The sequence below is a fragment of the Megascapheus bottae genome, chromosome 3 (genome assembly GCF_031878675.1).
Source record: "Megascapheus bottae isolate mThoBot1 chromosome 3, mThoBot2.hap1, whole genome shotgun sequence".
Taxonomy (NCBI): Eukaryota; Metazoa; Chordata; class Mammalia; order Rodentia; family Geomyidae; genus Megascapheus; species Megascapheus bottae.
In genome coordinates, this window is record NC_143511.1 from 62,785,941 (window position 1) to 62,809,157 (window position 23,217).

Consider the following 23,217-nt stretch of genomic DNA (forward strand, 5'->3'; position numbering starts at 1 on the left):
TGTCAGTCTCAATTATAGTGAGGCTCTGGTGTAGCACAAAATTAGGTTTCTAGAGTTAGCAAGACCTGACTACTGTCACAGGCAGCTGCCCTTCCTCAGGAATCCTGGACACCAGAGATGGTGCCATCTCATGCATCTAAATCTTGCTGGCTAAGTATACCAGGCATTTAGAGGGAAGGTCATCTCTTTCTATTTGTGGCCCATCGAAAATTCTACCACCACCTAAGGCAATGGCTAGCTTAGGTGGCGGGGGAATGATAGCCACATTACACATTAAGAAACAGGCTGAGTGGCCGGGAGTTTGGCCCAGTGGTAGAGTGCTTGCCTAGCATGCACAAGACCTGGGTTCAATTCCTTGGTACCACATACATAGAAAAGGGCTGGAAGTGGTGCTGAGGCTCAAGTGGTAGAGCTCTAGCCTTGAGAAAGTCCAAGGACAGTGCTCAGGCCCTGCGCTCAAGCCCAAGACTGGCAAAAAAACAAAACAGGCTGAGCAAGGCGATGCACCCCTACAAGGTCACGGTGAGCCTGGGATTTGAATCCCAGCTTGGTTTTAAATGCCCATGCTATTTCACTTCAGCAGCTTGTGGCCAACTCACAGAAAAATTCCTCCCAATCTTCTCGGGGTTGTAGAAGTAATTGAAAGGCCCCTTGGCTTTTCTCTCATACCACCAGGACAGTATATAGGCAGCGCTCCCATCACATCCATCTTGTTCTCATTCCTTCTTGGGAGAAGAGTGCAAGAGACAGTATGGCCAGAGGTGAGGAACATCTGGTCCTTGGGCCCGGTAGAAGGCCTGAGAGATCATTTGGTATGTGATGGGACAGGCACATATGCTCCTCTTGGATGCCAAAGGCACCTGCCTGTATTGAGTGACTGTGTGTATGTGTGTGCTGGTACTGGGGCTTGAAATCAGGGCCCATAGGGCCTGTCTGCTGTCTCTTAGCTTTTCACTCAGTTGCTGCTTCTACCACCTGAGCCACAACTCCACTTCCAGCTTTCCAGTGGCTAATTGTTTCACAGATTCCCATATCCTTTCTTGCCTGGACTGGCTTCAAACCATGATCCTTAAATCTCAGCTTCCTAAGTAGCTAGGGTTGTAGGTGTGAGCCACAGGCACAAGGCTTTGTATCGATCATTTTGTATTGCTCATGGCAAAAAACTGAAACAAACAAACAAACTAAAAGTGTTTCCATCTCTATGAAAACCTAAAGTATACAAGGCCCTGAGGTCCTGAGGTCCTGGGCAAGGAGACCCAAACCAGCCCACAGGAGGAGGAACACCTTTCAAGGCCACTCTGACACCCTTCGAAGTCCCTAAGACAGCTGTGAGTAGCACCCTTCGAAGCTGACACCCAGGAATTCTATATTCAGTGCCGGTAAGCAACTCCCCAGCCTGCGAAGACACCTCAAGGGAAGGTGTGATTTGATTTCTAGAAATGATTGGAAATCGCAGACGCTTTTAAGAAGCTCACTTGGATGCAAATGGACCACTTAGCTGGGAGTGGAAAGGATACAAACTCCACAAAAAGGGCTTTTTTTTTTTTAAAGCAACAAATTCACCAATGTTTTGCCACGCTTAAAAGATTTCTTAAGACTACTAGGTTTACAATGTGGAAAATTGGGCAGAGACTTTGTGAGTGAAATAGTGAGTGTATGAAAGGCTATCCAAGCCTAGGTGGAACAACATGAGACTAGGGAGAGGGGTGGCAAAGGGAGCTGATCCCCTCCATTTTTGTTTCTCTTTGCTTTTCTTTTGAAATAAACCATTTTTGTTTTGTCAGCTGTGAGGCTTGAACTCAGGACTTGGGCGTTGTCCCTGAGCTATTGTGCTGAGTGCTAACGCAATCCTACCACTTGAGCCATGGCATAACTTCCAATTTTCTGGGGGTTAACTGAAGATGAGTGTCTCACTGCCTTTCTTGCCCAGCTGGCTTTGAACCACTGTCCTCAGATGTCAGCATCCTGAGTTGCTAGGATTATAGATGTAATCTTAGTGCCCAGCTACTAAAACCAGTTTTACTTTACTGACAACACCTAGGTTTTTTGTTTGTTTGTTTTTTTGCCAACAACTCTCATGTCCCCTTAATTTCTCAGGCAAGACAGTAGAAGGCAGGCCAATACTGGAGACCCATAAACCTGGGTTTCATCTCCACTCACTGAGTTCCTGAACATCTCTGAATTACGGATCTAACACACCATAGCTGAGATAACAGCTGCGCAGTAAATGGCTGCAATCATTTTTATTTAAACACCTTTAATAGTGGGGAACAGAAATGAAAAGCTATGAGGCACCAGGAAAGCTCTCCAATTTCTGGGAAGAACTTTTCTACCCTCAGTGTTGGTAGTAGCCAGCAAAAGGGTAAACTTGGGTGGCCTTCACCTCTAAAACATCTCCCAAATGGATGGACTCCCCAGCATCCCTACCCACTGTGGGACCTTCCTGTCCTAGGAGGAGGGGGGTATCTAGGACTCTGGCGACTGGTGTTGATGGGAACACAGTGAGTAACTGGCTCTACTGAGGACCTGTAGCCAGAGGGCCTTAAAGCCCAGTAAAGCCCCCTTGTTACCTGATGGAGCCCCCTCTGCTACTTTAGTTACTGCTAACTGGACAGGCGACCACAGAGCCAACCAAGGCAACCTTGATGGGCCTGGCACAAGGAGGCCACATGCCCATGAAGAGATTTTTCATTTTAAGAAGCGTATTAGCATGTGTTAGTTACAGAAGGGGGGCTTCCTTGTGACATTTCTAGATGTGCATGCAGTGTACCCTGTCAATCTCATCCCCTCTCTTGTCTCCTTTACCATCCCTATCCTATGAAGAAATTTTTCAATAAAGTGCCAGCCAGACGCTGGTGCCTCATGGAGGCTGAGATCTGAAGGTCTGGCTTTACCGCCTGCCCAACATCAGCTTATGAATAAATACAGTGCTTCTTGGTCCATGTAATCCTTTACATTTGTGAGACTTTTATCTTCAATTAACTACTAGGAAGCCAGAGGTAGAGCTGTGGATCAAATAGCAGAGCACCAGCCTGGAGTGAAAAAGCTAAGGGATAGCATCCAGGCCTTCAGTTCAAACTCCAGCACCAGCATCAACTATAAAGGAGAAAACCATGTGTCCATCTAGTAGCTGCCCTTTGTATTAGAAGGGAAAGTATAAAACACAACATCACAACACAAATATGTATCTACTCTTTCAGGTTACTTTTTAATTTTTGAGACAAAGTCTCACTATATTGATTGGGCTGGCCCCAAACTCAGACTCCAGGGATTTTCCTCTCTGCCTCCTGATTAGCAGGGGTGCCAGATGTGTGCACATAATGCCCAGACCAGCTACTCTTGTAGGTACTGATTCCTGCTATAGAAGAGGTTAGTATTTGAGTGGGAAGAGAGAAAAAAACCATGCCATCAATAAAGAATTTCCAGGCCAGGAGTGTGGCCTAGTGGTAGAGTGCTTGCTTAGCATGCACGAAACCCTGGATTTGATTCCTCAGTACCACATACACAGAAAAAGCTGGAAGTAAGTGCTGTGGCTCAAGTGGTAGAATGCTAGCTTTGAGAAGGCCCTAGGTTCAAACCTCAGGACTGGTAAAAAAAATAATAATTTCCAGCAGCATTGAATGCCACGAGGACGACAAAAGGGAGAAGAAGCTGATTTGTGTTGTCAGTTAAGACTTTCAATCAGAAAAGTCAGAGGTCACCACTGAGGTTAGAGGTTACTGCCCCCAGCTTGGCCTAATAGTCCCACCAAAGACCAGTGCTTCTCAGTGCATTTGGGGAAGCGTTGCTTCCTTCCTGCACACAACCTGAAGTGCACTCCGCCTCTGACAGGGGCTTGCTTTGGGAGCAATACTCCCCCGATAGCTTTCATTTTTGCTATGGGCATGGGGCAGAGCCCACAGCAGGGCATCTAGGTAACCAACACTTGAAGCTTAAAGGCACGGCAGTTAGGCTCAGAGGACGGGAGCTCATCCATTGATGGTGCTGGCAGGATGGATGGTCCCTGTCTCCCTGGGCCTTCTACTCAGGGCATCCTTGGCTCAAGGGCTCAAAGCCTTCTGAAACATGACGGTTAGAGCGGGGGTCAGGGACAGGCTTGAAGAAGATTGTCTTGTGTTCCAGAGAGACAGCAGGATATCAAGGAGAGAGATCAAATAATTGGGCACAGCTACCCAGGTGTTCTGCAAAGGTGAGAATGATTCTTTGTGCCTATGTGTCCCCCTGGGCTATAGAAGAGGCCATGTTTTTGCCTTCTATTTAAAATGTCTTCTTGCACCAAAAATTCTTTTGATGGGCTGCAGCCTTTGCTGTGGGAGCTGAGAGTGGGATCGGGCGGTGAAGTGTACATGTCCACTGCCACCTCTGCGGCGACTGCAGACAAGGTCTAATCAGGAAGCTCAAAGGGCCTAAGCAGTGCCATCCACACAGTAAGAGACAGCCCAAAGCAGGGGCTGGGTACTGTATAGAAGCTGGGAGTCTACAGAAGGGTTGTGGTGGGCTAGGGGAAGGGGGGCCCAACTCCCTTTCTTTCCTTCAGTTACAGAGTCAGGCTTGTTTGGAATAAGTGTCCCAGCAATAAAGGAATAACGAAGTGCACTGCGGTAGAGATGCATGGTAGAGTAAGTCCATGCATTCAGTTAACAAGTTTGCTGCTTCCACTGACATGCCAGGCTGTGCCAGATCTATCCTAGATGAAAGACAAAGCAAAATTAACATGGCTCTAGGTTGTCGGGAGTTTGCAGTTTGGTAGAGGAGAGACAAACAATAACTATAAGCCGGGCACTGGTGGCTCACTCCTGTAATCCTAGCTAGGAAAGTCTGACTCATCTCCAAGACATCACCAAAAAAGGCAGAAGTAAAGCTGTGGTTCAGGTAGTGGAGTGCTACCCTTGAGCACAAAAACTCAGGAACAGTGTCTAGGTCCACAGTTTAAATCCTAAGACCAGCAAAACAAAAAACAAAACAAAACAAACAACCACAACTACAGCACTAAGTATGACATCACAGATTGGGAAGAGGGCATCCTGAGTTTGGACAAAGGTCTTGGGGCAGGAAAGGAGCTGGGGAGTCAGAGCATCTGAAGCAATGCCAGGAGGCCTAAAGTGATAATTGAAGAGCTTGAGCAGGAATGTAATGCCAAACCTTCCAGGTTCCACCAAGATTCTGAAGTTGTTTGGTTATACTAGTTAACATTATCTAATAATAAGTATAAAATTAAAAAAATAAGGATAAAACTTATACACGCAGTATGTCTAAAAGTATGTAAAAATGACTCCTAAGTTAGTCCTGGGGTGTGTGATCATAACTTTATCTGCATTTTACTTTTTTTTGGTGCTGTCCTGGGGCTTGAACCCAGAGCCTGAAGGCTGTCCCTTAGCTTTTTTGTTCAAGGTTAGTACTCTACAACCTGAGCCACGGTTCCACTTATGGCTTTTTTAAACTATTTTACTGAGAGGAGAATCTAGTAGACTTTCATGCCAAAGGTGGCTTTGAACCACGATCCTCAGATCTCAGCCTCCTGAGTAGGTAGGATGACAGGCGTGATTCACAAGCACCCGGGTGCAGTGTACTTTTCAGTAAATCCTTTGTGATATTACATAATGAGCAGGTAGATATTATTATAATAACAAGAAGACTTTATTAAGAACATTCTCTTTGGGAATGATGTTTTATAGAGACATCTTTTTTTTTTCCAGGCAAGAAAAAATAGCAACATCATCATCAACAAATAATGCTCCCTCTTGAAATTGATTAATTTTTACTGACAGCTTAGAGTCCATCTGAACAGGAGTCAGCATAAATGTAAGCACATTTCCTCTCTCTTCAGGAGGAGGAAGAAGTGGGAACAAGAAGCTAGAAGGAAGGCTCACCCGCAGGCTGTCCCCGGCCACTTCCAAGGAACAGGCACCTGGGTCATGTCCCTTAACAGAGATGTGACCACTTAACAGAGTGACCCTCCTAACAGAGATGCTCATCTTCACTTGATATGCTTTTTGTCCCATGCTGAGCCCTCCCTGTACTCAGGGCCTCAAGCTCTCATTTTGCATGTCTGCTTAAGACTTTTGCTCTATCATTTGGAGCCAAATCTCCACTTGTAGTTTTGGGGTAGTTAACTGGAGGTAAAAGTCTCATGGGCTTTCCGGCTTGGCCTGGCTTTGAACTATGATCCTCAGACCTCACTAGCCTGAGTAGCTAGAATTCCAAGTGTGGGCCTCCAGCCCCCAGCTTCACTTGACTTTGAGCTCTGCTGATGTGTGGTGCATCACCTAAGACTCTCCTGGCCCTTGCAATTCTCCTTTATTTTATGGATGACAAGACTGAGGGTGGAAAGGGCAGAATTTGCCTCTGGTCACATACCTGGTGACAGTAGACCTGCCTTCTGCCACGTTTGTCCATCTTAAGCTCTTATTCCTAAGGACAACCTTTTGCAAGCCTCAGAAAATGCTCAGAATATGAGCTCTGTGTAGAGTGCTGGCCCCCAGCTTTCTGGTTGGCCTAGAACAAATCTGCCCACCCCTAATCTGCACAGTTTGCAGAGGGGCCCTGGCTGGACCCACTAGTGGTGGCATCTTGGTTCAGGTAAGACAAGAGGAGCACTGAAGCTGTAAGCCTGAGCATCATCAAAGGCTTCCTTCCAGGGTCCACCTCCACCCCCTCTTGCCTTGCAGATGCAAGCATACCTCCACGACTAGAAGTATTCAATTTTTGCTTGACTGTATGTTCTATTTTTGTTAAGCAGATTAGTCTCCACTAGGAAAACCAACTTGCTGACCAGTGGACCTGGAAGTCTGACACATGCAATTTGCAATCTGTTGGAGTCTACTTTTTTTTTTGGTGCCAGAGTGGGCTGTGGTCTGGCCTAAAAGGAAGAGCAGGGATCTAACTAGGCAGCTGGCATGGTAGCTATCCTTCTGAGGCGAGGGGCTCAGCTGCAGGAGGAAGGGGCTGGCAGAGATAGTGAAGTACCCATACAGACTGGAAAAATGGAAAGGAGAAGATGTTTAGGATACAGTGACTCACAAGACAGGGAGCCCAGAAAGGGTGCTGCCCTTCCCAGAGGGCTCCAGTGACTTCCATTATAGTCTCTTTAGGGTGTAAAGAGATGTTTGTATTCTTTGGAGTAGCTGATAGTTATAACTCTTTTGAATAACTACTTAACCAGGAAGCTGAAATGTATTGTCAGGAGGGCTGGGGAGTGTGTATGTGTGGGCAGGAGTTGGGGTGGTGGGGAGAACCAAGGGGAACAGAAAAATAGAGAGAGAAAAGGCTGTGTAGCAGAGATCCCAGCCCTAAAGAATCTTGTTAGTTGTAAGCAATCTAAAATGAAGGGATGGAGTTTCTTGACAACCTTGACAAGGTGGAAATATGGCAAGAAAGCCTTCTATCTTAGAAACTCCCCAGTTAGCAAGTCTGGGATAGAGCCTGTGGGCATAGAGTTACAGGAAAGATGAGGGCAAATGGGACTTTGAGCTCCTCTCTCCGGGGAAGGGGACCATACAGCTTTACAGGGATGTCTCTGCCCTGGACATCTCCATCTCCTGGCCCACCTGAATGTGTGACTCCTCTGGAGAGCCTCCGAATGCATGCCAGCGCTGTGATCATCCCCATCCAATCTGAAGCCCATCCTCATCCTCAATGGGGCCTCATCTGACTCCGTTCCTGTGCACTGGCTGTTCTAAACCTATTTGTCAAATAAGAGCAAAGGCCTGTGCAGGGCTTAGGAGAGGAATGTACTGGAATTCCACAATGTGTGCCAGGATTGATCATTCATTGGTTGAACACCTGCTGTACTAGGCCTAGGCCAAGATAAACAACTCTCAAAGCTTAGCCTTGCTCTGGTGAAGAGACAGGCTCATAATCAGACACCCACAGTCCAGAAGCCGAGGGTGCTGGTTGGGAGAGAGGCTGGCCTGGATGGTGGAGAACTCATCTATACTAGCTGTAGACATAGCAGACTTCTGGGAAAGAGGGTATCTTTTAAATGAGCCCAGAGGGTTAGGAGTAGCTGATCAGTCTCGGGAAGGCTGGGGGTGGTGGGTTTATACCAGGGAGCAGAAGCAGGGGAGGCAGAGGCCTGGAGGAGAGAAGGCAGGCATTTTGGAAAGCAGAAATAGTTCTAGATGGCAGGGATTGCTGAAGAGAGGAAGTGAGCGCCTCCTTTCCAAAGCATAAATAATGATGAACTTGATCACTTCCACATTGAATAACAAAAAATGATAGGCGAGACAAAGACAACAGAGCAGCAGAATGGGAGAGGAGTTTTGCAAAGATCTTAAACTAACATGGTCTTCATATCCAGAGGAGACACACAACTCCTGATATCAATCCTTCCAAGATGGCAACCGGCTAGAAGAGCAAGCAAGTCTACAACAGGAAGTCCCAGAAGCTCTGAATTGTCCCCAAGGGATGCTCAATATTGTCAGACATGAGAGCAAAGTAACTTAAGGTGATGTCATCTCCTATTCTCCTATCTATGAGATTGCACAATGACAGATACAGATAATTGTGGGTATTGGAGGAGGGGAGAGGCCAGGGACCTCCTCACTTGTGGTGAGATGTCACAGGAACAGCCATTGTGGACAGCAGCTGGCACTGCTAATTAGGCATTGGCAAGGCCAGTGACCCATAATTCCCCTCCTGCTTACAGCCCTAAGAAATCCTCAGAAGACTTTTGGCAAGTTGCCTCCTGAAGATTTGTATATGTGTGTGTGTGTGTGTGTGTGTGTGTGTGTGTGTGTGTGTGTGCGAGAGAGAGAGAGAGAGAGAGAGAGAAGAGAGAGAGAGAGAGAGAGAGAGAGAGAGAGAGAGAGAGAGAGAAACACCCAGGTAGTAGATTAAATGCAATAGAAGAATGGATTTTACAAACACACTAGTTCATTAAACAAGAAAGACAATAAGATAATATATGTAGGAGAATACATACACACAATTGAAAACGTCAGATGTGGTGGGAGGCTGAGGCAGGAGGACCTCAAGTTTTGGGGCAGCCTGAGCTCTATAGCCAAGGCCATGTTCTAAGAAAGCAGGGCAGTAATGCTAACTACTCAGGAGGCTGAGATCTGAACACTGCAGTTCAATATCCAGGCAAGAAGGTCCATGATACTTGTCTGTCAGCTTAACAAAAAACCTAGAAGTTGAGCAGTGGCTCAAGTGGAATATTGATACACACAAACACAAAAAGAATGCAAGATAAAAAAAGGTACTTGTAATACTAATGCGTTTTCTTTACAAAACCACAGAGAAATGGAAAGATACAGGTAGATCCATCAGAATACCTAGCAAGGGGAATGGGGATGAGTGAGTAAATGAAACACAGCTTGGCTTTCCCTGGACCAGTGGTGCTGGTGATTAGGACTAACCTGTTCTCTGCGCCTAGAGGACGAAGGAGAAAATGCAAAGAGAATCTAGACTTTGTTTGAAGGCCAGGGGACCCAGTGGTGGTCAAGGCTCTGGGCTTTGCTACCCATGTGAATCTCTGGCACAGTCATTTGTGATGCATTCATTCATCACACCATCAGGTCCATTGGCTCTTGGCCAGGTACTTGGCTGAGCTCTAGGGGCCTACAGTGCTCTGTAGGGATGGGTATTCCTGGCTCTGGCTCGACAGTCAGTATCGTCAAGGTAGGCCGTGGTCCTCAGGCATTCCAATGAAGGCCAGGCAGGCTTCGGGAGGAGGAGGCAGCATGGTATGGAGGAGGAGAAGGAACTGGGTACAAGGACTCGGGGTGGGAAGGGGTGTCTGCTATGTTCAAAACAGAATTTCACATCCTCCCTTTATACCCAGTCCACCTGATCCACAGCTCTACTTCTGACTTTTTGGTGGTTAACCAGAAGTAAGAGTCTCCGGTTCCCTGCCCTGGCTGACTATGAACTGTAATCATCACATCTCAAGCTCCTGAGTAGCTACAATTACAGGCACAAGTCACCAGCACCTGGACATTCTTTTTCCTTCTTTCTCCTTCCCCACCCTCCTTTCTCTCTTTCCTCTTCTCTCCTTTTCCTCCCTCCCTTGTCCTCCCCTCCCTTTGCCTTCTCTCTCTCCTCCTCCTCTTTCTACTTCCTTTTTAAAATAGCAACCATCACTTTCTAACATACTATGGAGTGTGCCCATTTAATGTCCATTACGAATTGTCATCTTGCACTAGACTGAAAGGAAATTTGGTTTCTTTGTTTTCCGCTGTGTTAGATTCTTCGATTCCAAAACAGTCTGTGATGCATAGAAAGTTCTCAACTCTTATTTGTTGTATAAGTACATGACTATAACAATAAAGACACAAGAACACAGGGCTGGAGATCAGCAATCTCAGTGTGTATAGGGGCAGCAGGAGCAAAGGGAAATGGCTGCAGCACAGGTGTGGGCTGGAGGTAGAGCTTCTCAGCACTGGGTTGTGTCTTGCAGGCAATGGGAGCCATGGAGAGCTTGGGCTAAGAAGATCCTTCAGGAAGAATGGTCTGGTGAGTGGGAGAAGGAGGGAGAGGATAGGTGGCTGCTGGGACTTGGTGCAAGTAGAGTCAGAAGATGAGCCCTACGTGCATTTCCTATTCAAACCTGGTGCTGGCTCAGCTTCCATGGAATTCCACTGGGGTGGGTATGGGGGAGAAGGGATGTGAAACCACTATGTCTCACCTCTGGACCCCATGAAACCTAGACTTCAGATCTCTCTACCTGTGTGTCCTCAGCTGACTGGCATTTTCCTCCACAACACACTGCTCATCTTGTCTTCTTGCTGATGGCCTGAGTCAGTGCTGGGTTACTCTGAAATTCTCTCCATTGTCACCACTTCAGAGTCACCAGAGAGATTTGAAGCCCGATCCTCCCTCCTGCCCCCACCATGTATCAGCCACATGCCCTTCATTCTCCAGGGAGGCTGAAGCTCAGAGTTCAGCCCCACGGAGGTCTACCCATTGGCTAATTGGCAGAACTTTCCAATCATCCCACTGCCTCATTACAGTTACTACCCCTCCCAGGCTGGGGCCAGAAAGCTGGATATCAGCTGCGACCCCATCTCTTTGGGCAGGGGGGAGGAATGGGAAACAGGACAAGTTCTGCTAGCACAGGGAGCAGGGAGCTCGGAGGACCACAGGATGCCCCAGGCTCAGGAGACTTTAATTCTCAAAACAGCTGTCCAGCGGCTAAGGTCATTAACCATAGCTTACTGAAACAGCTTGTCAGAAGCCAGTGGATGGAATTACTAGATTTGAGTATAAGTAGGGTTTTTTTTGTGTGTGCATGGGGGGGTACATTGCAGAAAGTATTACAGAACTACATTTGCTGCAGGGATCAGATCCCTGTAGTGGATTGATGGTGGCTATGTGGATTACACCATCACCATACATAGCTTACTAAGACTCCACATGCTTCAGTGAAAATCTAGGTCATGGAGTTATCACATACTATCAGCGTGTAAGTACACAGTGTGTGTGTGTGTATACATGGATGCACACATTCATACCCATGTACAAAACTCCTGCATTCTTCTTTTTATTGTAATGTACAGAGGGGTCACAGTTACATTCACCAGCGGGTACATCACTTCTCACTCATTGACACCCATTCTCATGTTTCTGTCCTCATGTCCCTCCCCAAACTCCTGCAGTCTTCACACACTGACACCCTCAGTCTACCATTGGTTACCATAGTCATGAGCTGCACCTATCTTAGGACCCAAGAGTTTTCCAACAGGGCCTTGACCTTGCATTAAGAAAACTCCTATGTAGTTTTCAATATATTCAAGATAAGTTGCACACTTCATTGAATTGGACCATAATCGGCAGGGATCCAACTTAGATCTGAGGCGCTGTGAAAGCGGATCAGGCAGCAGGTCTTGTGGGCTCAGATATGGGGGCCCTGTGAGGTCAGGCCACATATTAGGGCCTCTGACATCTCCCTTAACCTCTCCTCCTTTCCCTGCAGATTCATTTCTAAAGGGCCCTATTTTAGACTGGGACAGACAGGGAAGGGTATTGACATTGGCAGAGAGCCAGCATGTGCCATCACTCTGATAAGGAATGGCATAGATTATCCTCATGCCAACCTCAGGAAATTAGTGACAGGGCACCCATTGTACAGACAAGAAAACTAAGACCCGAGGCAACTGTTCAAAATCTGCTTAGAAAGCAATTAACTTTTTCTGTCTGGATTTTACTCCCTTCCCTCCCTCCTTCCTTTCCTCCTTTCTTCCTTTCTTCCTTCTTTCCCTCCTTCCATCTCTCCCTCCTTTCTTCCTTTCCTTTTTTAACTGGTAACCTATATTCATTACAAAAAACATATACATGGAAGATGAATAGAAAGAACTCCATCTAGAGATAAGCACTGATAACATTTTAGATTATAACCATCTAGCTTTCACTACTTAAATTTTTCAAAAATCAAATGAGGTTTACCATCCAAATCTCTATAATCAACCCAGTTTTTCCAACGACCAAACTACATATTATAAAGAATCTTCAATGCCATTGTTTTTCTATACATTCGTTTTTAATGGATGCAAATAACTGCACTGTTTGTATGCATCAGTTTAAACTAGCCAGGCCCACCCACTGAATACTGGGGCTACTGTCAGCTTTTCCTCTGCCCTACCCTCTTCTGAGTTCTGATTGGCTGCCCTTCCTGCTGTCATACTTGTTTCCTAAGGAAAACTTTCTGCCAACATTTTTTGTTCCATGGTAATGTCTGAGCCTTATTTCTAGATAACATCTAACTCCTTTGACCACCAAATCTCTAAGTTTTCAAAACCATTCTGTTTTTTGGGTCTAGCCCAATGGCTAGTCCTGGATGCACTGGCCTGAGAGGATCTTCCATGTTTCAACCAGTGACACACAGAGAGATCACAGAAGTCCTCCTCTCTCTCATGTCACTTTATCCAATCCAACAGTCACATTCAAACAAAAGAAGAGGGCTCTCGTACTAATGGCTCATGTAATAATCCTAGCTACTCAGGAAGCTGAGATCTGAAAATCGAGGTTGAAAGCCAGCCCAGGCAGGAGAGTCTGTGAGACCCTTTTTAAAAAAATTTTTTTAATTGTATTTTATTGTCAGGGTAATAAACAGAGGGGCGATAGTTACATTCATCAGGTAGTAGGTGCATTACTTCTGGAACACTGATACCCCTTCTCATAAGAATATGGAACGCTTCGTGAATTTGCGTGTCATCCTTGTGCAGGGGCCGTGCTAATCTTCTCTGTATCGTTCCAATTTTAGTATATGTGCTTGCTGAAGCGAGCACGAGCTACTGGGTACCTTGTGAGACTTTTAGCTCCAATAAACTATTTAGAAAAAATTGTAAGTGGTGCTAGTGGCTCGAGTGGTAGAGCACTAGTCTTGAGCACAAAGAAGCTCAGGGACAATACCAAAGCCCCGAGTTCAAGCCCCAGGACTGGCGTATGTATGCACCCTCACCCACACCCACAATTAGTTTGCACTACTTTTGAGACAGTCTTGCCGTGTAGCCCAGGCTAGCCTTCAACCTGAGATCCCTGACTCAGCCTCCAGAGAATCTGGAACTACAGGTATGTGCACTTCAATTTTCATCTTGTGCTAAGTCTGAAACCCAGCTTGCATTTTGTACTTTTTGCATGTCCATATTCCAAATGCCCCTGAATAAGGGTGCCAGTCATGACGTGCAATGTGGGGACAGACTGTGCAGTGCAGTGCAGTGCCGTGCTAGCCACCTGTCCCGTCAGTGTGCTTACACAGCCAGACACGAAGGCAGCAGTCACTGTGAGACGTGTTCCCTGGAAAGACTTGATTTCTCCTGCTGGTTAAGCCAAAGTGAGTAAGGAGTAAAGAGATGAAGATGAAGACTGGCTTGCTTTCCTTTACCACCGCCTTCAGTTTATTATGTGCCTTTCTGATTCATTTACCTTCTGAGATGGTATGCAAGGGCCTCGATCATTGGTTTTCCATTCTCAGCTGAGCACACAAAGATTAGAGACTTAGGGAACAGTGAGCAAACCTAGGTCTGAGGACTCCAAGTTCAATGTCACTCCTGCCACACCAACCTGCCTTTCCCAGCAAGCTAAAATGAGGCACCCAAATGAAATAACGTCACTTCAGTTTTGCCCAGCATTTTGTTGAAATGCTTTTGGAATCTTTTCTGCAACCAGAACATCTCTCAAAGGAAGAAAACTAGTTCATCACAGTAATCAAGTCTGTCACACAGGATGTGTGATGATGTTTGAAAATATAATCCTATGAACATCAGAACTGACAACTCTGAAACATCTCTAGGCTAAATCTGCTAATCACAGTCTTTAGCATTCAGGTTGGCACTTGCATGGGCTGCTGCCATCTATTTCTCAGCAGAGATGCCCTAACAAGGAACTTCCTCAAAGAGGACCCGAGCAGAGGACAGGTTTTAATGAGGCCCAGTTCCTGAAAGGGTGAGGTGTGAGTGAAGAATAAAGGCATGAGATGAAACATGTAGTTCTGAGTCAGATGACAAGATGGGGCCTCGCATCAGGAAATGCAGCAAGAACGAGAGGTCAGGCTTTGTACAGAAAAGGAGTCACAACACTGGGTCAAAGTCTCTGAGATTAGAATAAAGAAGACACCTGAGATCACCTCTCCTAGGCTGGCTGTTCACTCACCTACTTTCTCAGTCTCCTATCCATCTGCCCACCAACTCAGTCACCTATTCATCCTATGTTGATCCACCCATCTATCAATCCAATCTACCTACCCACAGAAATGCCCATCCATTCATCCATCCATTCATCCATCCATCCATCCATCCATCCACCCAACTACCAACATATCTACCTACCCACACAAATGCCCATCCAGCCATCCAGCCATCAAGCCATCCACCTACCCACAAGCCCACATATCCTCCTAGCCACTCAGCCACCCAACTAGTTACTCACATACCCAATCTGCCTCACATACTTTACCTGCCCATTCATTTGTATTCATCCACTTATCCACATACTGATACATCTACCTGTCTGTCCATCTATCCATTCACATACCTATCTTACTCACCCACTCATTTATTCATTCACCCACTCATTTATCTATATCTCTCCCTCCTTTCCTCCATCTACCCAGTCTATCCTGGAAAACCCAGAAAACACATGGAAAAGTAGAGGCAGGATGGTGACAACATACCTCTGGTGCGCCTGTTCATAGACTATTAGTGAAATCTCCCACTGGGGCACTAGTAACAGAAGCACCTGTTGGTAAGCGAAGCACTAACTTGAAGTCAAAGTGCTCTCAAGAGAGGGACCGGCTGCAAAAATTTTCCCAGAGCCAGGTTTCATGGCCACCGTAAGCAGAGTCACTCACAACGACCTGATTCCTGTCTGTCTAACAGATACCCACCTCCTTGTCTAGCACCAAGTTTTCATGACTAAGCATACTGACATGAGGTGAAAAGGAATTAAACAAAGGCTATGAACCAAAGAAGCCTTGAGCAGGCAAAAGCACTGTGTTTGTTGCTCCTTAGCTGACTATATAGCTGGCCAAGGAAATCTATGTCTGCTGTTAATGGATTTCCCCCCCCCCCCAATCTCACCTCCTCCCCTCTCTCATGGTACATTCTGGGATAGCCACAGCAGCTTTGAAGCCAAAGTAAGGAGAAAGCACAAAGAAGGTTGCCCTTCTCCACCCCCACCTTCCAGGCTTGCATACATCCTCGCACCACTGCATCACTGTGTGAAAACGTGGAAGAGGAACCTAATCTTGCTCCCTGAAAGGCATGCTCTGTTTACAGCACATATTGAAAAGTACAAGATTATTAAAATACAGAGTGTAGTTCTGAGAACAAGACCAATGGTCCCTCTAATGCTTGCTGGATACAAAAAAAAAAGTGAAATGTACTATGAATGTGAATGTGAGTATTAACTAAGGAGTAATGATGTTGAGTTTCTATGTAAAACTCCTTTTGAAAAACGAGGTTGAAAGCCACTGGAATACATTGATAAGTAGCCTTATAAATATGGAATATGAATGACTATAAGTCACATTTGTGTGTGTGTGTGTGTGTGTGTGTGTGTGTGTGTGTGTGTGTGTGTGTTTTGGGAGGGCGCTTCATGTGCACATATTTATGTGCATTTGAATGTGAATTATTAAAGAATCCAACTGAAAGCAAAGCCTGGTGGGTCATGCCTGTAGTCCTAATAAGTAATGGGGAGGCTGAGGCAGGAGGGCTACACGAGGGCTAGCTGGGCTATGCAGTGAGACTTCCTACAAAATAAAATGAAACAAAATCTGAGTGACAGGGGGATCCATTAATTCCAGAATCTGGAAAATGAACATGGGGTATCTAATGGTTTTAAAAGGACAGCAAAGCTGGTATGCAAATACATCTTTCCTGGAGATTTACATACTGTGTCCCAGGCACTCAGCATGGTAAATCCCTTTAATCCTCCCTACCCTCTAAGTTGGGCCTCAGAGTTATCTACAGGCGGGGTTTGGAGGTTCTGCCCAGCAGCCATCATTAAGGCCAAAAGCATCATTCCCCTGGCTTCTGACAATCTCAATCTGGCTCCTTGCTGAGAATTTTCCCCTCCAGGGAAAATTGCCACTAAATAAACCCTTCCTGGGCCTAGGTAGGGACTGGACGGGAGGGAACTCTGGGGCCCAGCCTCTGTACCCTTGAACCCAAGTCAGTTTAGTCTCAGTTGTCACTGATATAGAGGGGGTACAGGGGACTGTGGGGGACCAGCTTCTTCACCTTGCCCAATTATGCCACCCCCATTCCCTTCCAGGCCAGCCTGCATGTGTTCACCAATTTCCTAGTGAACCTATTCACAGGATCTGCTTTTTATTCCCCGCCCCCCCTTCTCTCTCTGCAGCCTAGGACACAGAGATAGTGAGAAAGGCTGTAGGATCAAATTCTCTCTCAAGTTTACCCAGCTTCCAAGTGCAGCACGCTGGGAGACCTGTACCTAGAGCTCATGCTGCAACAACTCCTTAGGGAGACAAGGTGGGCACAGGGCGCCTTCCCCTCCTCCACAAGGCACCGTCGGTCCCGCCAGATTCCAGGTCTGTACAGGCAAGCTTCTCCTCACCCTACCCACTGCCCCATCCCACCGACACAAGCTGATGAGGGGATGGTGGGGTCCATGAGGAGATGGATCTTGAAAGCTTGCTTCATCCTCCCCTCTCCTCACAGGTCTGGCCATCAGCCAAGCAGGGCTGGGCGGCCCCTGGAGAGTGTTTAAGTCACCTCCATGAGCGCACACATAGGCCGAGCTGGCATGCATCAGGGTTCAGAGCCATACATCTTGTTGGCTGGAATTTGTGTCATCTGTCTTCTCTTGATTGCAGGAAACTTCCTTCCTGCTTAGCAAGGTGGCCAACAGTCCTTGACATGTGCCAAGGCTGGTGTGTGTGCAGGGGCATAGTCTGACCTGACTCAAACAAAAATTCATGAAACACATTACAGAATGCTTCTGGGGTTTTTGTTTTCCACTCAGGGTCTTATCTAAGTATTACCTTCGCCAGTGACATATCACCACCGGTGCATACGACTTTATACCTTTACTCTTTTTATTTTATTTTTGTATCAGAGCTTGACCTTATGGCTTTGTGCTTTTTTCATTCATGGCTAATGCTCTACCACTTCAGTCATGTCTTCAGCCAAGCAGACAAAACATCTTAAAAATAAAATACAAGCCGGGCACTGGTGGCTCATGTCTAGTTAGTCAGGAGATATATCTGAGGATGGCATTTTGAAGCCAGCCCAGGCAGGAAAGTCCATGAGAATCTTATCTCCAATTAACAGCAAGAAAGCTGCAAGTGGAGCTGTGGTTCAAATGGTGGACTACTAGCCTTGAAAAAGAATATCCCAAAGGGATAGCACCCCGGCCCTGAGTTCAAGCGCCAGGATCAGCATGAATGCACATATGCACATGTGCATACACACATGCACGCATGCGTGTGCGTGTATACTCCCCCCACACACACCCCAAACAAAAATCAGCTAATTAAAATCAGCTCTCTCATAAGAAATAAGTCTAAAATGATCCTGCTTGCTGAGGAGTTGGTGTTTAATAATGGGTATGTGGTTTCTTTCTAGAATGAAGAATAAGTTCTGGAAAGGATGACAAGGATGACTGCACAAAAGGGTGAATGGACTTGATTCACTAAATTGTACTTTCACAAAGTCTAACATTATGCATCTTCCAGATTTTAATCAATGGTCACTTTAAAAAGACCAAGAACCATGGCCATAGGACAAACTTTAGATTGTGATAAAAGAAAATGCTAAAGGAATTAAAAAACATCACATTGCATGCAAGGCACTCCCTTCCCCCCAGGGAGGTAGTGTCCGTCTGGATGACTAAGTTAGGGTGACTTTCATTTCACCCTGATGCTTTACTTCTTACATTTTCTACAGTGGATGGATTCCATATGTAATGCAAAAGAGCAATATTCTTATCTATTCATGTATGGTTAAGTATATGAATAGATGTGAACATTAAGTTGAGGTTATAAAATATTCTTTCCCCCAAGCCAGGGATAGGTGAATAAAATGTACTGGGAGTACATATCTGGCCAATATGTCACAGTAGACATTTATACTGAGAAGCCTGGAGGAGTATAGCTGACCTAAAACCATGGGCCTGAGTCCTGGCTTCAGCCTCGCCTCTTACTCAGTCTCTTCCTTAGGTCACCATTTCTGTACCTGGAAAGTACGCTGGTGGGAGGCCTTGGTCCCACTGGTTCATTTTGGCTCTGTTCTTTGATAAGTAGTTCTTATTTTTCACTCTCAAAGGAGAATAACTGTTTAGGTAGAGGGCAATAATCAAAAATGAAGACTCATGGCAGGTGCCGGTGATACACATATGTAGTCTTATCTGTTCACGAGGTTGAGATCTAAGTTCTAAGCTAGCTTGGGCAAGAAAAGTTCAATAGCCTTGAATTCATCAGCAAAAAAAAAGGTAGATTGGAGGCATGGTTCAAGTAATAGATGGCCAGCAGTGAGCAAAAATGCCAAGCAAGATTGTGAAGGCCCTGAATTTAAGCTATGGTCCCAGAGTGCGCCTCTCTCTCTCTCTCCCTCTCTTTCTCTCTCTCTCTCCCTCTCTTTCTCTCTCTCTCCCTCTCTCTTACACATACATACAAAAAGCTGAAAAGGCGCTTATGATCAAATCGCAGCCTTTCCATTTATAAGCTCTGTGGGTAAATCAATTAACCTCTCTCTTTTCTTATTTGCAAAGTACCTACAGTGTGTAGTTTGTGGGTGTGTGTATCAGCTTCTAGAGCTCCTAAGTACCACCCACTAAGAGCCTTAAACAACCCAGTTCTTCCACAGTTCTGTAGGCCGGAAGCCCCAACTCAGGGTGTGGGCAGGGTTGATTCCATCTGAGGGGTGGGAGGGAGGGAGGACCACCGTAGACCTCTGACTTTTGGTGGCTTGTTCCCATGGCTAGTGCTTCCGGGCAGATAAAAGCTTCACCTCTCTGCCTTCATCTACACATGGCCTTCTTCCAGTCTCCAAAATTCCCCTCTTTATGAGGATGTCATCCTAACCATCCAGTATGACCTTAACTTTACCAATTACATCTTCAATGACCCAGTTTCCAAATACTGTCACATTCTAACAGCCTGTAGGTTAAGACTTCAACACAGAAATTTTGGGGACACATCTCAGCCTGTAAATGGGGTTACTGTAAGGATTAAACGAGATGGCACAGTTTGGATCTTAGCGTGGTACCCTACCTTAGTGTCAGCACCCTGGCTGCCAGCAATGATCGCCATAACATCACCTTATCCCAAGTACCTCCAGTTGCATCCTCTTGGTTTGTCTCAAGAACCCAGCAGGGTTGTACCCAGTGCTTCTGTAGTACTCATAGGTGATTCACTCCCCCAAAGTCTGTGTGTGTGTGTGTGTGTGTGTGTGTGTGTGTGTGTGTGTTGGTCCCAGGCTTAAACTCAGGGCCTCGACACTGTCTTTGAGCTTTTGTGCTCAAGACTAGCATGCTACCACTTGAGTGGCCTTTTGGTGGTTAATTGAAGACTAGAGCCTCACAGACCTCCCTGCCTGTGCTGGCTTCGAATAGCAAAACATAGATCTCAGCATCCCGAGTGTCTAGGATTACAGGCATGAGGCACTGGCACCCAGCAGTAAAATAAATAAATAAATAAATACATCTAATTTTTTCCCCTCCAGACTGGAGGAAGTCAAATTTGTAACATGGGGAGGACTAGGCATCAACTCAAGCAAATTGCTAACACATGTTAACTTGCTCTATGACAGCAGAGGGGGAGGTTTTTCCGTGCTGTGCATTGTCTGCAGTCATTTGTGATCCTGTTGGAGTGAATGTGAACGCGGAAGGGGAAGAGTAGGCCCAGCAACACCCAGGAGCACACATTTTTGAGCTGCCTGCATTTAGAATGAGAAGTGCTGGGCTGTAGTTCCAAACTGAGCTTACCAACAATGCACGGGGGACCTCGACAGAGCAGCTCTCCCTCTCTGTGCTCCGATTACCCAATTCATTCAGCCAACAAATCATTTCACAGACCAAGAGGCAGGGCCTACTGAACCCACCAGGGGCACAGGGATAATTATAGTGGCACTATCCAGTGGAATGTAACAGAGACACATACACACAAAAGCCCAGGGCAGAGCAAGGACCACAATGCCTTGCTCCACTGACCTGGGGCAGCCATCCTGTCCCTGTGCATTTCACCTGATTATTTCGATCCTGTTCTTAATGGCGGACCCTTACCTCTTCCCTCTGCTGCCTGGCCCTCATCTACTTTATAGGAGGTGTGGGGAGTGCTGGGGAGACTCATTGAAATGGTTGAATTGTTTGAAACATGGACTTGAGTCAGCCAGAAGAGAAGCCTTAGATAAACTCTCCCTACTTCCTGACAATCATTCATCTGGCTGAGGCTTTAGCATTGGGAATTGAACCCAGGGATTCATACTCGCTAGGCAAACGCTCTACTACTTCAGCTATATCCCCAACTCTTTAGTTTTTGCTTTTGAGACAGGAGTCTTACTAACTTTGCCCAAGCTGGGCTGGAGGTTAAGACTGTTCTGCCTCTACTTCCCTAAGGGAGAGCGGATGGGCTTACACTACCACATCTAGCCTGGCTCATTTTCTTTAATGAATGACAGAGTCATTAGTTATTTCAACCATTCCTTCAGAAAACCAATATTCATCAGGCACCTCCTCAGTCCTAGATGCTTGGTTCTAAACCTCGAAGATGGGATAGGTAACAAAAGAGACAGTAAATAAAGAAAAAAATGTGGTTTGTCAGATAGTGAGTATTTTGGAGAGGAATGAGAGGTTAGAGCAGAGAGCCAATGAGGGTCAAGGGTTGCAAGGTTAAATAGTACTTCAGGAGAGGCCTTGATAAGAGGGTGCAGGGAGGGCAGGGACAAGATGTGGGGAGAGAAGAAGGGTTGGGCTGGTGCTGCTCACTGACAAGTGCATTCTGGGGTAGATCTGAGCAGCCTATGTGTAAGGTTCCTGGGGTGCTTTGTGTGTTAAGAGTTGGTTCACTGACAGCTATGTCTAGCTTCCTGTGAGCATGGTGCTGAGGAAGGAAGGTGGTAGGGGCTATGAATCCCTCTTGAATAAAGGGCAGTCCTACTTGGAGTGTGATTAGTACCATGGTTTTGTTTTACTGTCAGCAATTACTGCCCAGAAACTTCCAGCTAGCCTGAAGTCACTCAGGGCCCATTGGCAACTTCCCTTCCCCCTTACGCCTGGAGTTAGAGCCCCAGAGAGAGGCCAATGGGAGAGATAAGAGACTGGAGGAGGGAAAGGATGGGCTCATTTGCTGCAACACACACACACACACACACACACACACTTATACATACACAAACACATGTGCACACATGGGAGATTGCATAACTCGGATGTATAACTGACACCTCATGTCACAGCAAGAATTTGGGAATCACTATTAGCAGATCTGAGAACTTCAAGTTCAACAGAAATGTTGTCAGTTCTGATTAGTTATTGGCTTGAAAATGGCTCGTTAGCAAACAGCGCCTAGAAGGCACTGGTGTGAAAGAGTGTGATTGGATTTCTCAATCATGTGTGGATTCGGTCTCACCAAGGTGACTGGAGGCTCACAGCAGTCCCCCAGGTGTGAAGTGCTGGGAGGTAGAGAAATGAGAAGCTGGTTCACTGGAGGGATACTGGAGGGGGGCTTTCCTGGGCTGGTTACAACAGGCAGGGGATGGGCTAGGAGTTTGGCCTAGTGGTGGAGTGCTTGCCTAGCATGCACAAAGACCCGGGTTCAATTAATTCCTTGGTACTACATACATAGAAAAAAGCCAGAAGTGGTGCTGTGGCTCAAGTGGCAGAGTGCTAGCCTTGAAAAAGCCCAAGGACAGTGCCCAGTCCTAGTACAAGCCCCAGGACTGGCAAAAAAAAAAACAAAACCAGTCAGTGGACAGGGGACATACCCAGACAGAGCCTGGAGTCTCCTTACCCACAGTGCAGGGGTCAGGCATAAATGCAACACATAATATAATAATTAGCTGAAAGTACACATTTCCCCTTGAAAACACTTCAGTCGCTCACAGAAACACCTGAGTGTGTGAAGGTTCCCCCCCTGCTCCCCCAGAACATATTCAAGTGATCCATTCACTAAGGAGCTGCGGTCAGGACTGAGGGAAAGGAAGGCCACCACCCACAAGGGGCTTCGGATGAACCTAGCTTCCACCTCAATCCTTCGGACCCAGTCACCTGGTGCCCCCACCTCAGCCATTCTACCTCTGATGTGGGTGAGTGTCCCTCTTAGGCACTGGAGTGGAGCTCTCAGGAGTTGGCTTATCCAAGGCCATGTTTGGGGAAGACTGCAGGTATAAGCCAATATAGTATCACACCTGCAACATCTGGGGGCATTGGCAATTCCTGTTGTAGCTTACCATGATGGCTGTGCCCTGGCAATGGTGTATTTTGTGCACCTCTGAGGTGGGCTGGTTAGCCAGGAGATGAAGGAAGAGAGATCGAATTGTCTGGTTGGTTCTTACATTACACCTATGTATGGGGAAATTTCAATAGCATTGGGAAGTCTGGGGTGTAGTGGGAATACATGGAGATGTAGAGGAAGTTCTGGAAGGGTTTGCTGTTAGTTCCTGGTAAACACCAAGGAAGGCTTTGAAGAGGGAGCTCAGAATGGGCTTTGGGGGACCAGCCAGGGGTCACCTGGAGAAATCGTGTTTTTGAAGACAACAATACAACAGGTCTATGCAGACCTTTAGACAAGTTCTCTAGTAAAACTGTTTTTGAGTACCCAGA

General features: G+C 46.4%; 1 protein-coding gene and 1 non-coding gene across 2 annotated transcripts in view; both read right to left on the minus strand.

Annotated features, from left to right (window-relative positions):
* Gabbr2 (gamma-aminobutyric acid type B receptor subunit 2) overlaps positions 1–23,217 on the minus strand; it is a 327,777-nt gene that overhangs the window by 80,959 nt on the left and 223,601 nt on the right. The window lies entirely within an intron of this gene.
* Positions 13,119–13,226, minus strand: LOC150065678 (U6 spliceosomal RNA). Its single transcript, XR_016535067.1, has one exon. It is a non-coding gene; the product is annotated as a U6 spliceosomal RNA (small nuclear RNA).